The sequence below is a fragment of the Silene latifolia genome, chromosome 11 (assembly GCF_048544455.1).
Source record: "Silene latifolia isolate original U9 population chromosome 11, ASM4854445v1, whole genome shotgun sequence".
Classification (NCBI taxonomy): domain Eukaryota; kingdom Viridiplantae; phylum Streptophyta; class Magnoliopsida; order Caryophyllales; family Caryophyllaceae; genus Silene; species Silene latifolia.
In genome coordinates this window covers 73,557,177-73,573,064 of record NC_133536.1, presented here as the reverse complement: position 1 = coordinate 73,573,064, position 15,888 = coordinate 73,557,177, and positions in this window count along the sequence as shown.

The following is a 15,888-nucleotide window of genomic DNA, read 5'->3' as shown; positions in this document are numbered from 1 at the left end:
GTGGTGTTGCTTGTTGGAGAACATGTTGGTATTAGGCATTGGTTGTGATACATGGTTGTTGAGGAGATGTAAGACGGTTGGGAGACCGTCTTACACTTGAGTCGCCTCTTGGAGCTTTCTACCCAAGAGGGATGTGCACATTAAGGACTTGAGTTTGGAGGGACTCGTGTGGTTGAAACACGACGTTTGGCAGGGGATCCAAGTCGCTCTAGGCACAATATACGTGTTCCGAGTACCTACTTGTGATATGTGGTGTCGTGGGTGTTTCCTTGACATCGGTGCGTTGGAGGTGGAGCCATGACGTATTGTGTAGTGTGGTTATTGACATTCATTTGCATAATCATGTAGGTTATCATAGTAGCATGACGTAGATGAACATTTGTATTATTGGACCTAACCAAAGTATTTTCAAAATATTTGTGGTGAACTATATGATGATTTCCGCTAATAAGAGGAGCAGTGGTTTGACATGTTAGCTTTGCATATATACGGTTTGGGAGCGGTCTTCGCCTTTGTTGTCATCATTCTTGTTGTCTATTTTTTGACTCTTTATTAGACTCCACCTTTTATTTCAATTTGGCTGTATTAATTGGGATGGTATTTGTATCTCTTAACTTCACTACGCCAAATAATAGGGGCAACAACGGTTAGATAAGGTGATATACCGTTGTAATACAAAACACGGAACCGTTATTACATCGACCGTTGTTATTTTGTGACCACGGTTGTTAAAAAGGCGGAGCCGTTATGAAATATAAATAATGGGTTCAAATGACCGTAATACAATATTAAGAACGGTTCAAAAACCGTTGTCTATAATATTGAAACTGTGGTTGTATTAGTTGTAATGCCCTACGAAAACCTATGACAACGGTTTTAATGAAACAAAACCGTTGTAAAATAATAAATATGACAACGGTTTATGCTTATTAAACCGTTTTAAATGTCATGAATTCGACAACGGTTTATGCTTATTAAACTGTTATATTATGGATGAATATCTCAACGGGTTTCTATTTAAATGCGACCGTTTTCAATAGATTTATTGACCACGGTTTTATTTTTAACCGTAATCGAATTTATAAATATTTTTTTAAAAAAATTGTTTTAGCAGGTTCAAGCAGCTGCTGAAATGCTAATTTTTGCAGTAACAGGTTCCGCTGAAATGCTACTGTAAAATAGCATTTCAGCAGCTGCGCATTACAAAATTTCAATCCTGCAATGTCAGAATATTACACAGATTGATCTATTCAACCCAGCATCAAAATATTATAAACAGGGTGACCAAAACTAATTACACATGGCTCTATATACACACATACATAATGAGCAGACTATTGACCATCCGCTAATGAAAGAAAATAAGTGGCCAACTTATTTCTCATGTCGGCGATGTCTTCCTTCGAATAGGTTAGGTCTTTGTTGTTGATTGAAAGTGGGAACTACAAATCAAAATATACTTAATCAAAATAGATAGAATAAGTGGAATATTACACAGAATTAAACCCAAGTTACGTTTGAAATAGTTATTAAAACACACTAACCGGTGACTCTATGTTGATATACTTTCGGGTGATAATCTCCTACATGGACCGACAACAGAAAAAGGCGCATTATTTGTCGTCTGGTTGTAGAGGAGACTATTATATAAATCACATACAAATAAGCTAAATTAGATCAACCTCTCGCATAAACATAAATCAAATGATAGGAGTAATTATTAAGAATACACTTATTATTATCCGGATAAAAGTTGGACTTGATGCTCCAATTGCTCGAAACACACTAATTCATAAATATATACAGGAAATTATAATTAGCATTTGGCTCAGTAATATTTATGCTATGGGACATTAAAAGGAGCCTAGTCTTCAAAGGTCATACAATAACAAATAACATTATTATGTAAGGTTGTAAACTTACTCAGTTATCATCTTTACAAATTTCTCAGTGGGACTATGTCCGCAAGAGTCAATCCAGTACACTATGCTTTTTGTCACATTGATTGCCGTTAGCAGCCAATGCTTGCTATGAAATATTGAAAATTGAACTGTTAGTTCATATACATGCATGTAAGCGTGTTAATAAATGAATAAAATCGTGATTCATTATAATAAAGTACTATACATACCGATTCTCATTGTATGGGGCAAACCATAAGCTTTTAGGCGTCCACAACCGTTCAACAATATTATCGATGTGGTCTCTGGGTGTGTATCCAATCACCTTTTGAGAGAACAATTCAGGTGACACGAATCCATAGTCATAAGAAACATAGTTCCCCTCAGCGATATGTGTACACAGGTACCTATTACGTCAAATGGAACGAAGAATATTATTTTCATTGATGATTTAAATAAACATCACTATTCGTTAAACCAAATGGCAAGTTTATTAAAAAACTTACTTCATCCAAATTACAATGTGCATAGCATCTAACTCATCAAGGTCGAAAAACTGACACAATGATTCCCCATCATAAGAACAGTTGTAGCTTCGCACATAACATCCTCTCCGATCTCAATAATGAGTACTTCCCCGACAGCTAGCTTCCTTTCAGCCAGCTGGTGCAAAGCTACGAACGTTGGAGTATTCAATTTTTGCTTATAATCATCGGTGTGATATCTAGGATTAAGAGGAACACCAGCGTTGTGTGCATCAAAAGTAGATGGCTTATATCGTAAGTCGTTTGATATAACCCCGGTCTACAATTTAGAAAATAAAATATATACATTACACGAGACGTCATATATAATTTAAATAATCAAAAAAAAGGAAAAACTCTCAATCTATTTTTCAAATTATTACTACCTCTTGAATTTTGGGTGGAGAGGAAGTCGAATCAGTGACTTTGGGTGTTGACGTAGTAGTCCTAATTTCAGCCATAAAGGCTTCGTGTAACTCCTGCATATATAAAAATTGAAATACTTACTATATGTTAGATAAGGTTACCCTATTAAATTTAAAGGCATTCATTATATAAAATGTGTTCGCTTTAGCATAACTACCCCGGAGATGCCAATACTAATGAATGCTTCACCCCATTGCACAATAGAACCCACGACATCTTGCAAAAGCCAATTATCACTACGTGGTACTATTAGAGTACCATACTTCTCCAGATATAACTCAGTCACTTCCACTTCCCTCCATCCCTCACGGAGGGCAATGCCTTGATTTCCTTCAACCTCAACTTCTTGAATCTGGTCAAAATAGAACGCTACTCCCCTAGCAACAACAATTTTGCCCGATGCTACTGCAGGGGCTTTGCAGTAAAGAACACAAGGCTTCTTGCAAACGACCTTCACATTTTTAATTAATTAGTATATATACATGCACTACTTTAATTCATAAATTTAATTAATTAGTATATATATAGCAATTATAAACTAGTCGTAGTAGCTAATACCTCGTCAAAAGCCGGGTTTGGAGATGATAAGAATGTGTCTTCGGCTTCCACCTCCACCTCCTTCTCCCCTGCCTTCATGGCTTCCTCTTCAACTACCCCATCTTGATCCTTTGCCATGTCTTCCTCACTTCGCATGCCCGTTTTTCCTTCTTCTTCGCTGCTTCCTTTATGACTTGCTGAACCATAACCAACTCTAATTCAGATGGCTTATCACTCATTTCCACGATTATGAGTATCAACCTTGCCATTGTTTGTATCCGTGTAGTAGAAATGAATATGATTAAAATAAGTAGTATAATTTCAAAGATATATATATATATATATATATATATATATATATATATATATATATATATATATATATATATATATATATATATATATATATATATATAATACTGATATTTATATACTCTATCATCACCACTCATTCTCCTTCGAGTAGTTTTCCTAAAATACTTAGTGATACCAACATTCGTCGATTCCCCTCTCACACGACCTGGATGCTCTCGTCTGCCGATTGCCCTAGCAAGAATGTCATCAAGTCCTTCAGGCTTCCGTTTTCCTTCCTGTACCTCATTCTCACAGATCCTCTACATACACAAAAAACCATTATGCAACAAAATTTTACTCACTATTATATAACCGACCAGCAGTGGTAGGAGTGACATATTTATTCAAACTTACAATTTTCACTTTGATGGCCTTATCACATGAAGATTCTAACCTTCCATTCTTAGGAGTGTGACCGGCCACCCAAGCGTCGTGACGATTGACAGTTCCAACCTTCTTAATCAATCTATAACCACTTCTTGAGTCATGAAAGACGCTCTCTTTCTTTGAAATGTTCTCTAGGTTCTGCTTACTCATAATCTTCATAAAATGAATTGTATCGAGTAACGTAAGTATATTTCATTACTTATAAAGTGATTACTAATAAAGTGATCCCAATGAGTCGCAGATAATTTGCCTTAAATTTGTCAGACTGCCTATAAGCAATAAAGTTATACAAATCTTGCTGGCTGACATACCGATACTTCTTTGTTGGTGGTTTCTTGTTTATCTCCCCGGTCTTCTTGTTGAACAAGTGGTTCTGAGCAACCTTTAACTTCCATGCTCTGAAGGATTCCCCTATCTTTTTTTTAGGTAACCATTATGTTCTTGGGGGACAGTTTAAGCTGCCTGCATATATGGTGAGCATATTTGGTTAGTTTCGGCTAATAGCACATATAATACTAATATAATTTCATCTCACTGCATTTATTATTGTATATACATACCTTTATTCTCCCCCATAGCTTTTCCTCCTGGTCTTTACTCAACTGATCGATACGCGGCAAACCTAGAGGAACATACTATCTTACACAACAACCAATCCAACTCGTGAATTTCGAAGCAAAGATGCCATCTGGCAGCCCCGTTAATTTATCCCATTCAAGTTTATTAGGTATCCCTCTCTCTATTGCTTCTAGGGAAACCCTATGGCTCCTTCACCCTGTATCCGATTCCAAATTAATCTCATCACCTGAATCTTCTTCGTTTGACCTTTTCCCATCCTTTCTTTTCCGCTTTCCACCCATATCTAAACCAGAAATTAACAAACTACTAACTTTAAGCACTAAGTCGACATAGCATGAGCACCGTCTCAAATAAATGACCACACAGTATACTTAAAAATATAGGTGTTGTTTAACACATAATATACTTAAAATAATAGGTAAACCTAAGATAATTAGGGGATAATATCACAACTAAAAAATAAAATTAAGACATTAAGTTAATGAGACGAAGCAGTAGGGTTTATTATTACTTCTTCAAAGAGGAGAAGCCGGCCTCGGTATGGCGATGACGGAGGGGACGACAGAGGCAATGGGGATGGCGACGTCGATTCTAACGGTGATGGAGAATAGTAGTGGTTCTAGGGAAACTCAGTGTTCGAGGGTTGTAAGTGAGCGAGGAGAAGGTTTGCTTGTGTGTTGGTTGAAGAATTATTTAATTGAAACTAATAAAAACGGGTTAAGCGAAACCGTCTTCTTTATTTTGCAATATGACCGCGGCTGACTATAAACCCGTAATTGTTTTCATTATAATACATCAGTTGGAGTGTAACCGTTGTCATTTATCTTTCATTGTGTCAAGTTTTTCCCGCCAAACAAAAAAGCATCTTCCATATTTGGTACTCCGTATTAAGTTAGTACAAACTTCTTTCCTTATTTAGGAAACTGGGATAGCAAGTGGGGGAAAATGGAAATTCAAGACCAAATTATACACAACCCAATGTAATTAATGCATATATTAAAAACTTCTTTCCTCAATTAGTTTCCTAAATACAACCCAATGAGCAATTAATAAACATACATTAATCAAATGACCCAAAACACACTACGTCATGGACAATATCTCTTCCCATTAATGATGGTGTAGGAGTCTATTTCAACTCTGGTCTTTTCCTCCAAATCCGACATCACTTTTGATGACCTAAACCACCATTGACGCCAGGCTTTTGTTGCTTCACTCACGGTAGATACATACCAATTGCATTTGGGTAATATATACCCCACCATCAAATCCTCAGAAGAACCAACTTTGAAAGCCGATGAAGTCTCATCTGTACCTTCAAGAATTATATGTTCAGGGGGGAACTTAATGAAATGGAAAGGACATTGTTCCTTTAACCTTTCTCGTAATGCAACCATTTTCTTCTCGCATTCAATATAGCTCGGTTGACGACGTAATTCCCTTAATCGTTTATTTTTTGCTTTTTCTGACAACTTACGATCCCTCTGCACCCATGGACTCACAATATTTGTACCTTGGTTAACGACCATAATTTTGGAACAAAATTAAAATTATAGAATCACCCACCAATAATGCAATGTTGATTCAAACCCACCAATAATGCAACGTTGATTCAATAAAAAATAACTGAACAGTCCGTGCAATGGTCAAATCAATATTTTTTTTTAATATATTGAGTCGCATGGTCATATCTTACATGTATTTATTTTTTTAATATATTGAGTCGTTTGGTCGAACAATTAATAAACGGTGCACGTTGAAGTTAGAACGTCACGATTGACAACGGTTGTAGGTGAACCGTTGTTGATGAGCCAATTGACAACGGTTGTAGGTGAACCGTTGTTAATGAACCAATTTTGAACCAATTGACAATGGTTGTAGGTGAACTGTTGTTAATGAACCAATTTATAACGGTTGTAGGTGAACCGTTGTTGATGAACCAATTGACAACGGTTGTAGGTGAACTGTTGTTGATGAGTATTATGTAGCAGCAATCTTGATCTTGATTACTGTCTGATCTATGGAGTTTAAAAAATGGAAGCAAATCAAACAAGCATAACTCAACACTTTCAAAATGATCATTTCATTTAATTTTAAACCAAATACATTACAACATTTATCAGAAATCAAAAGATGTATACTAAGCCGGAACAACCCCGGTTAAGAGTAAAAAGCGCTTCTCAACCTGCCACCAATTACGCCACTCGGGTATACCACCAACTTCTGGTTCATTGGCTTCATATTTTGCAATAACAGATTGATTATATGCAAGGACACGACTTGCATGTGGAGATAAGGTTGGAAGACTACAACTCAACATATCTCTGGCTGCAGCCAAGTTGCGAGTAACAGGCCGACGAGGGTATGAAGATGATGATGATGATGATGAGGCTTGGTTGACAAGCCGGACTGCTTCACGCCTCTTAATCCAAAAATTACGTTGATGTTCAAGGGATGCTTTGATTAATGGGTGTTGATCGGCGGGAAGCCCGGCGAGAACCTTCCCATCATCTTCAATCGTTTGTGTAAGCCATTCTTCGTTGTTGATAAAATTAGGGTTCATTGCCATGTTGTTTCAAATTTGTGTAATGGGGATGAAATATTGTGATTTGATTAAAGAATGTTAGTAAAGGATGCTTTAACATTTATAGTCACATTTATAACTTTTTTCAAAACCGTTGGTAATTAATTTAATGTAAAAGTTGACTTATTAACAAATATTTTAAACCTACGTAACTTGCCATAAATAATTAGAAAATAAAATACACTACCACACACATATTCAAGAAAAACACATACATAACAAGAAATTAAAAGACGCGCGGTTTTAACAACATTAATTAGAATAATAATAATTATTAATTAACATAATCATCTTGTAATTCCCCTGCGATTGAGATAAATATTGGGAATTCAATATGTGGATTATTAAGAGGCACTTGTTCTGGCTCCCATGCACGAGGCACAGTGTCAATATAGTACCGATATGTTCTTAATAGATTAATGTCACAATTGGTTGCAATCCATAAATATTGCGCTTGTAACACATCATCCGTATAATAATTTTTCTTCCCAGCATCATGATCCTCGTATCTTACCTGGAGTTTTCTCACTTGACGAAAAGATTCCAGCTTCTTCCCAAAACCTTCAAACTCGATAATTGCGTAAACAAGAAAACCATGAACTTTAGTCCAAGCTGGGTGGACCTTTTTAACGTTCGTATAACCACCTTGACGAAGCATATCTCTCATCCAAGTACAACTTCTCGAAAAAGCCTTACCATTGTCATCATATTTGATTGGAAGGTTGTGTATAATACAAGTAATAGGATGGACATAGCGCGTATTTGATTGTGATTTGGCGGGTGTAGAAGACGACGACGACATAGTGATCGAAGTGTAATAATTTTAATTAAATTATAGGCTATGATTAATTGAACTTTGAATTGGTGAATATGGTTAATTGATCACATTATAAGTGATATTTATTGGAAAATATGTATGCATGTGTGGATATAATAATGGATGGATAGTAATAATGGTCAAATAAAACAATGCATGCAACTGTTCATTATTTATGATACATGCATCGGATGAACGTTAAACATTGAAAAAAGTATATAACGGTTATTTTTAACCCGTAAATGACAAATGACAACGGGTACAGAGGAACGTTATTTCATAATTGAAAATGATAACGGTTAAAAGAAACCCGTAGCTATAACATAACAACGGGTACCAAAAACAGTTGCTGGTGTTAATTTAGTAACGGTTTTCGAAATGCCGTTTTCTTAAACTGGTAACGGTTGTCTAACAACCGTTGATAAGGGTGATTATATCATGAGTTTTTGGAAACCGTTAAACGTTTTTGATAACGGTTTGTTAAACAACCGTTGTCACATTATAATAAGAACGGTTTTCGACGAAAACCGTTATTCTTATTAGCGCGGTCTAGGTTTCTTCCAATATTTTGAAAATGGTAATCTAAGTGTCGTTATTAAATGCATTAAACCATTGTGATACGCTCCTTATTGATGGTCCGATTTTGCGTAGTGCTTGTAACTTAATTATCTAACTAAAACTTATCTATTTTAATTGTTGTCTTAAATTAGTCTTTACTCGTTTGTTCGTACTACAAACTTGGAAAACGAAGTCTTGTGGCAATCTAATGGGTTGGGGTAGCCTTGAGGAATGATCCCGACTTATGGGGCTCCTACAAACTTGTATCCGAGCGATGATTTTGGGGCCTCAACTAATGAATCAATGAACATAAGAGTGTTAAATAAAATGAACCCGATTTGAGTTGTTAGGAGTGATGTGACTCGTATTTACGTACATTTAGTCCCCTAACTAGCCTCGTTCCATTGCTTTCTTGCATGCATTAGGGTCGTTTCTTATCTTTAGCTTCGTACTTTGCATATTATATGAGGTTTTGTGTCCTTGGTAGGAGAGGAATGTTATCCTTGCTTTTATGGAACAAAACGGAGCTAAATGGATCGCATCTAACGACCAAGCAACAAAGAGGAGACCAATACTAAAGGCCTAAGTCAATAAAACAAGTATTTGGGCAATGATAAAGGACCCCCACGGCTCCTCAACGGTCCCCATGGATCTTGAGGCAGCCAAATGAAGAAGAAGCCAAGCTGACCTTTGAGACAGGTGTCCCAAGCTCGGCCCGAGCATCTCAAGGAGGAGGACGAGCGTCCCCAAGCTCAGCCCGAGCATCCCTTGAGCAGTACAGGCATCTTTTGTTACAACATGAGCGTCCAACAAAGGCAGGTCGGGCGTCTCCATGAAGGACTTGCAAGGCGTTAATCTTCATTTAAGGGGCTTAATCGTCTTTTAAGCCCTTAGTTACCCTAATACTTGTACTTAGTATAAATACTCCATTGTAATAAGAGATTAGGATGAAGTTTTAGTAATCAAGTTCTATAATCAAGCTTTATTATCAAGTTTTATTAGGAAGTTATCTATGATTAATCCAAGTTAAGAATATAATCCAATTACACAATTCAATATTAATCACATCTTAATGTTTCCTTTATTACTCAAGTGTTCTGCATCGGTGGCACAAAGGATGTCTTCGTCAGGAAGTGACTATGTGTCGATCGTTGGATCCTCGTTGACGGGTTTTTCTGCTAGGAAATCGGCGACTGCCTTTCCCTTGATAACATTGAGAGGCACGAACTTGAGATCAAATTCGGATAACATGAGCGTCCATCTAGACAGCCTTTCGTTTAGTACGGGTTTTTCGAAGATGTATTTGACCGGGTCCATCTTGGAGTAGATGTGAACCGTGTAGCTGAGCATGTAGTGCTACAGCTTCTTTGTTGACCATACTAGGGCAAGGCATGTCTTTTCCAGTTGGGTGTACTTTGTCTCATACTCGATGAACTTTTTGCTGATGTAGTAGATGGCTCGTTCTTCGTCGTTGACTGTTTGTGCTAACATTGCTCCCATGGCTGTGTCGGTGACAATCAGGTATAGGGAAAGGGGATTCCTTATTAAGGTGGCATGAGGACAGGAGGTTTGGATAGGATTTCCTTTATCCTGTCGAAGGCCTTTTGACAGTCGTCGTCCCAATTGGTGTGATCGGAGGCGCGAAGCTTCTTGAAGATTGGTTCACAAATCATGGTGAGCTTGGCTATGAAGCGGCTGATGTATTGAACCTGACCGATCGAGAACCCCTCGAATCTCGTTCTCGTTCTTGGGCCGAGGAATTTGTAGGAGGGCTTTGATTTTTGTTGGATCCCAGAAAGTCACCTTTAGTGCCCCGGATATGGCGTGTGCCAGCTTGGCTCTGATGGCCTCTTTCGACACCTGTTTTCTGAGTTGTGGTCCCTTTGCACTCGGTTGGCAGAGAGGCTGACCACCTTTGAGGCCTTCTCGGCCTATACCCCATTGACCCCTATGGTGCCTACCTTGGACTTAGAGTACTTCCTCGACCAGAAATGGTTGAGAACCTTGGAGGGTGGTGGGTTGGCATGGAGAGTGTGGGGTATGAGTTGGATGCGTATACTGGCTCCTGAGCACCTTCCTGCGACTGAACCCTTACCGCCGGCAGTGGTAGCTGCCGAATCTGACGAGGAGGGGGAGGAGGAGGCCCCCAATAGGCAGCTCTACCTCATCGACTCGGAGATCTTGACGGTGATGCCCGAGCCGACGAAAGGGGATCATGTTCGACCTGAGAATGCCTTGCCTAGAGTGGGGAGAGGACCACGTCGGGTGAGGGAGAGGGTGGCAGAGACCCAGCCAGTGCCTCCACAGTACCAGTATCCTGATTACCCTCCTTTCTATAGCTCTGAGATGAGAGTGAGCGAGCTCACGGAGAGGGTGTCTTCTACCTTGACACTCCGGAACCTCCACGAGATGGCATATGTATAGGGCATCAGGACCGGGGGAGCTTAGCCAGTGTGGTGCAGGGGTGTTGGGGATGACAGTGGAGTCTTCCACTCTTTTGGTGTGGATAGGTCTACTTGGGGAGAGCCTCAGTCATATACCTACGGTTGCTTGGCCCTATGGCGTATAGGCGCAGATGCTGGTGTTGGTGGTGATGCAGGTCACGGTGCAGCTGGAGCGGGCACGTCAGGTGGTGATGGTGGTGATCAGGTTATGGACGAGCAGACTATGGAGTGATGATACTCCTTTTCTTCTTCTATCATTTCATGGATTTGTAGTGGATAATATTCGTTTTTGGTTGGTACTTTATTAGACTTTGGTTTGTACGTTGGCCATAAGGCCGTATTTTGAGTACTCTTTAGATTGTTTATGCAGGACTTTAGAGTCGGGGAGATGTCCCGACTCATGTTTATATGTTTGTTTGGTTTAACATGGCTTTTAAGAGTCTTTTCGACCTGTGGCTACTCGATCGAGTGCCCCTTACTCGATTAAGTAACTACAGGTGTGACTTTGGCGGAGTAATCTGATGTCGGCTTACTCGATCGAGTAGCTAATGAGCTCGATCGAGTAAGGTCAGCTCGATCGAGTGCCTTACCAACTCGATCGAGTAGCACTGTTACAACTATTTTTCCGATTTAAAAGTTGATTGAATCATCATGTTGTTGTATCGTTTCTTGTTGGGTGTGTTTTATATCATTGTTTAGCTTCAATGCTAGTTATAATTGTTAGTATTATTAATCTCATTAATTTACATATACATATATGTGACATTTTAATTTAGTCATAAAATTAAAACTAGATCTTATGCATGCAAACTTAAATAGAAATAGAGAAGAAATCATCTTTCTTACTATGGAATTTCGGATTAAGGGGCACAAGTAAGATCTCCTTCTTACTTGTTCTTGAGCTTTCCTTATATGGATGAACAAAGATTCAAGCTTAAAATCCCTCCCAAAGATGAATACCCAAGATAACCTCTTAAAAACTAATATTATATGAACTAGAACAATATTACTAAAAATTGACCCAAAATATTTATTTTGGTCTCTTGCAATTTCGGTCAAGAGGAAGGATTTTTGGAGATTTTATCTCTCTAATGTTTCATAAGATGTAGAGAGGAAATTATATTTCTTACACTAGAATTATAATGTAAAGTAGTCAATGAATTATTAAAGAGAAAAACCTCTATAATGGACCTTTGAAAACCGGTGGGGAGGGGTGTCTAGTGCCCAATGCATGAACTCATTTTCTTCCCAAGAAAATAGACTTGCATGGCTACAAATAGGTGTGCAATTATTTTGCATTCCACTTAAATATTTAACACAATTTAAACATTATACTCCCTCCATTTTTCGGCACTTACATAAAATGGGAGGTCCATTTTATATTTTGTCATTTGTCAATTGTCACATGTTACTAGTCAAGTGAAATTGTCATGTATTTTTAACATATTAAAAATCAACGTATTAATAAAAATACGTCATGTACAAAATCGACTTAGTAATTCATAATTACTTGTACCGAAACGGTTTATCAATTATAAATCACAACGTCTTGTATTTATAATAAATTATTCATTCAGTTCTAATTGTTTCGTAAACAATAATTTTATCTAAGTAATAAAACAATTTGATTACTTAGACCGTATCTTATTTAATCGAATTACAATAAGATGCGTCAATAATACTCACAAAATTATCCGTCAATTTCAAGCAATTTAATTAACCCGTATCGACATACGATCAATTACATAATCAATTAAGAGTGTTACTCTTTAGGTATGACCTAAGGGGATCAACTGATCACCACCGTCGCACGACAGTAATGTCAAACTCTAGTCAGCCAATCATTACCGATATGTGTGGACCAGTTGACTGTAAAATATTACATCCCACATGTATTCTTGAAAAATAAGATTTAAACATGTGATCATCATGATCGACAGTTGTGATCGCATTATTGTCGGAGGACACATATTCCAACAATCTCCCACTTGTCCTCGACAAGTGTGCGTCACCAATTCTCTTGCCCTATTACTATCTCCTACTCAATGCAAGGTGTCTTTCGGGTAGTACTTGCAAGTGATCATATTGAGAGTGGTTTCCTCGATCTGGAGAATAACTAATTGACCGGAATTATCCGCCATGGATACCTTCCGAGCGTGGCCACGCATTACCAGTTCATTACTCCTCGAGTGGCCCTGAGATATTGTTATAACCCTGACAAGGGGTGGACAATTCCTATCGCACTTATTCCCTTCGACTAGCCACAACCATCATAACCCAAAATATGCCCATTTGACCCCATTTACGAAGGTCGTAGTAACATAAATCAAAGTTAATCTGAAACTGTGCCACCTTAGGCGAACAGTCTTTAGTCAAAACAATAGACTTATTAGAATACTATAGTAGCTCTCGCCACGACCAGGCTATATAAATTTGCCAGAACTCTATAATCGGTCATAAGGCCCGACAAAGTGTTCCTAACAGTCTGCCTATGTGATCGACTAGTCATCTCACATGACTCCATGGCACTTGAACTTGCCATCAATCGCATCACACTCTAGTCACTTCGAGACGTCACCTCATGTAAGTGACTATGGGCGAATACAATGCTAATCCGTGTTCACTTTAACGGGGTTCAATTGTCTTTACAACCCGTTTGGATGTAACAATGTATAAGGAAAACATAAAAGACAAATGCGATTATGAACATGAACAAAAATAACACTTTTATTTCATTTCAAAATCTAACACAAACTTGGTACACGTTTAAGACCCATGGACACCATATGTCCATTGTGTTTAGCCTGCGATTTCATGTCATCTCTATCCGTTTGGAAACTTGTGTCCGTGTAACCATTAACACGGAGCTAGGTGTCTCCTCCAAACACTAAGATAGAATCCTTAGTTCTTCTCAAGTACTTAAGGATGTTCTTGACGGCTATCCAGTGACTCTCACCTGGATTTCCTTGATAATCTACTCGTCATGCTCAAGGCATACGAGATATCAGGACGTGTGCATATCATGGCGTACATGATTGATCCAACAGCGGAAGCATAAGGGATCAACTTCATGCGTTCAACATCATGGGGTTGGAGGGCGATTGAGACTTGCTCAATATTGTCCCAGTTACCATAGGTACCAATCCTCTTTTTGATTTGTCCATGCTGAAACGTCGAAGAATCTTATCAACATAAGTTTCTTGACTTAGTGCCAATATCCTCTTGGATCTATCTCTATGGATCCGGATACCTAATATGCGTTGTGCCTCTCCTAAATCCTTCATTTGGAAGTGGTTACCTAACCACTTTTTAACTGAAGACAACATTGGAATATCATTTCCAATGAGTAGTATGTCATCGACATACAAGATTAGGAACACAACATTGCTCCCACTAAATTTCATGTATAAACATGGTTCCTCAACACTTCGAGTGAAAACATTCTCTTTTATCACATGATCGAATCGATGATTCCAACTCCTTGATGCTTGCTTAAGTCCATAAATGGATCTGTTAAGCTTGCATACTTTGTTAGGATTTTTAGAATCAACAAAACCTTCGGGTTGTATCATGTACAGCTCCTCTTCTAAATGCCCATTTAGAAAAGCGGTTTTGACATCCATTTGCCATATTTCTGTGGGATTTATCTGTATGCATCCCTTTAATTTTAAGGACTATAACGAATTATAACATGATGAATTACTAGTCATAAAATAAAATGCATAAACAAGATCGTAAAGGATTAAGAAATAACTTTCGGTCCTAGCAAATTCGGCCTAAGAACAATATCTCAATGATATTCGCCTATTAGTTGCACCCAAGACGATATGAGAAATGTCCTTAACTTGTTGCTAGAATCGATCCCCAAATTTCAGTAAAAAAAATTAGGGTTTATCGTTTTTGTGTTTTTGATGAGAGGCAAGCAAAATGGGAAAAAGAATTAGGTTAGAATCATATCCCTTTTCTCCCCTATAAACCGTGTATATGGAAGATTAGGGTAGAATTCTTCTTCTTCTAATTTTCGGCCCATTACCGAATTTAGGACAATTAATTTCTCTTATTTTCGGTTATTCCAAAAATGTAAAAATGTGTTAAATATAAATTGTCATCTAGTGAGGATCGAACCCATAACCTCTTGGTTTGAGTACCCTCACTATTACCACTATTACACATTCATCTTGTTGATATTAAATATAACCGATTACATTTAATTACGAATTAACATATTAATTCGTCCAAGCTAACATTACATACATTTAATTAAATATAACTTATTATATTCAATTTACGAATTGACAGTTAATTCGTCTCAACTAATATTATTTAATCTTCATTAAATAATTGTTTCATCAACACATTGACTAACTGTTTAGTCATATAAGGCATCAATGTGATTACATTTCCATAACCACATCTCTCAAACACATCCTATAGGTGTGACCTTTAGGGACCAGCTGATCACCGCCATCTGTATGATAATAACGTCAAACTTTCTAGCAAGCCAACCGTTATTAGGTAATCGTTAATCAACTGATTAAAATACGAAGTATACCCTTGTGAACCTGTAAGAGATTTATAAATGTTATCACACTAATTTGTGGAGGACACAAGCTCCAACAAACTCCCACTTGTCCTCACAAGTGTATGTGCGATAACCGATTCTCATATCCTAAAATTTCTCCCACTCAATGTAAAACAATTTGCAAAATCCGTATTCGCAAAGGTCGTATTTTACAAGCGATCATCATCAAGAGTGGTTTCCCCGACTAGAGAGTAA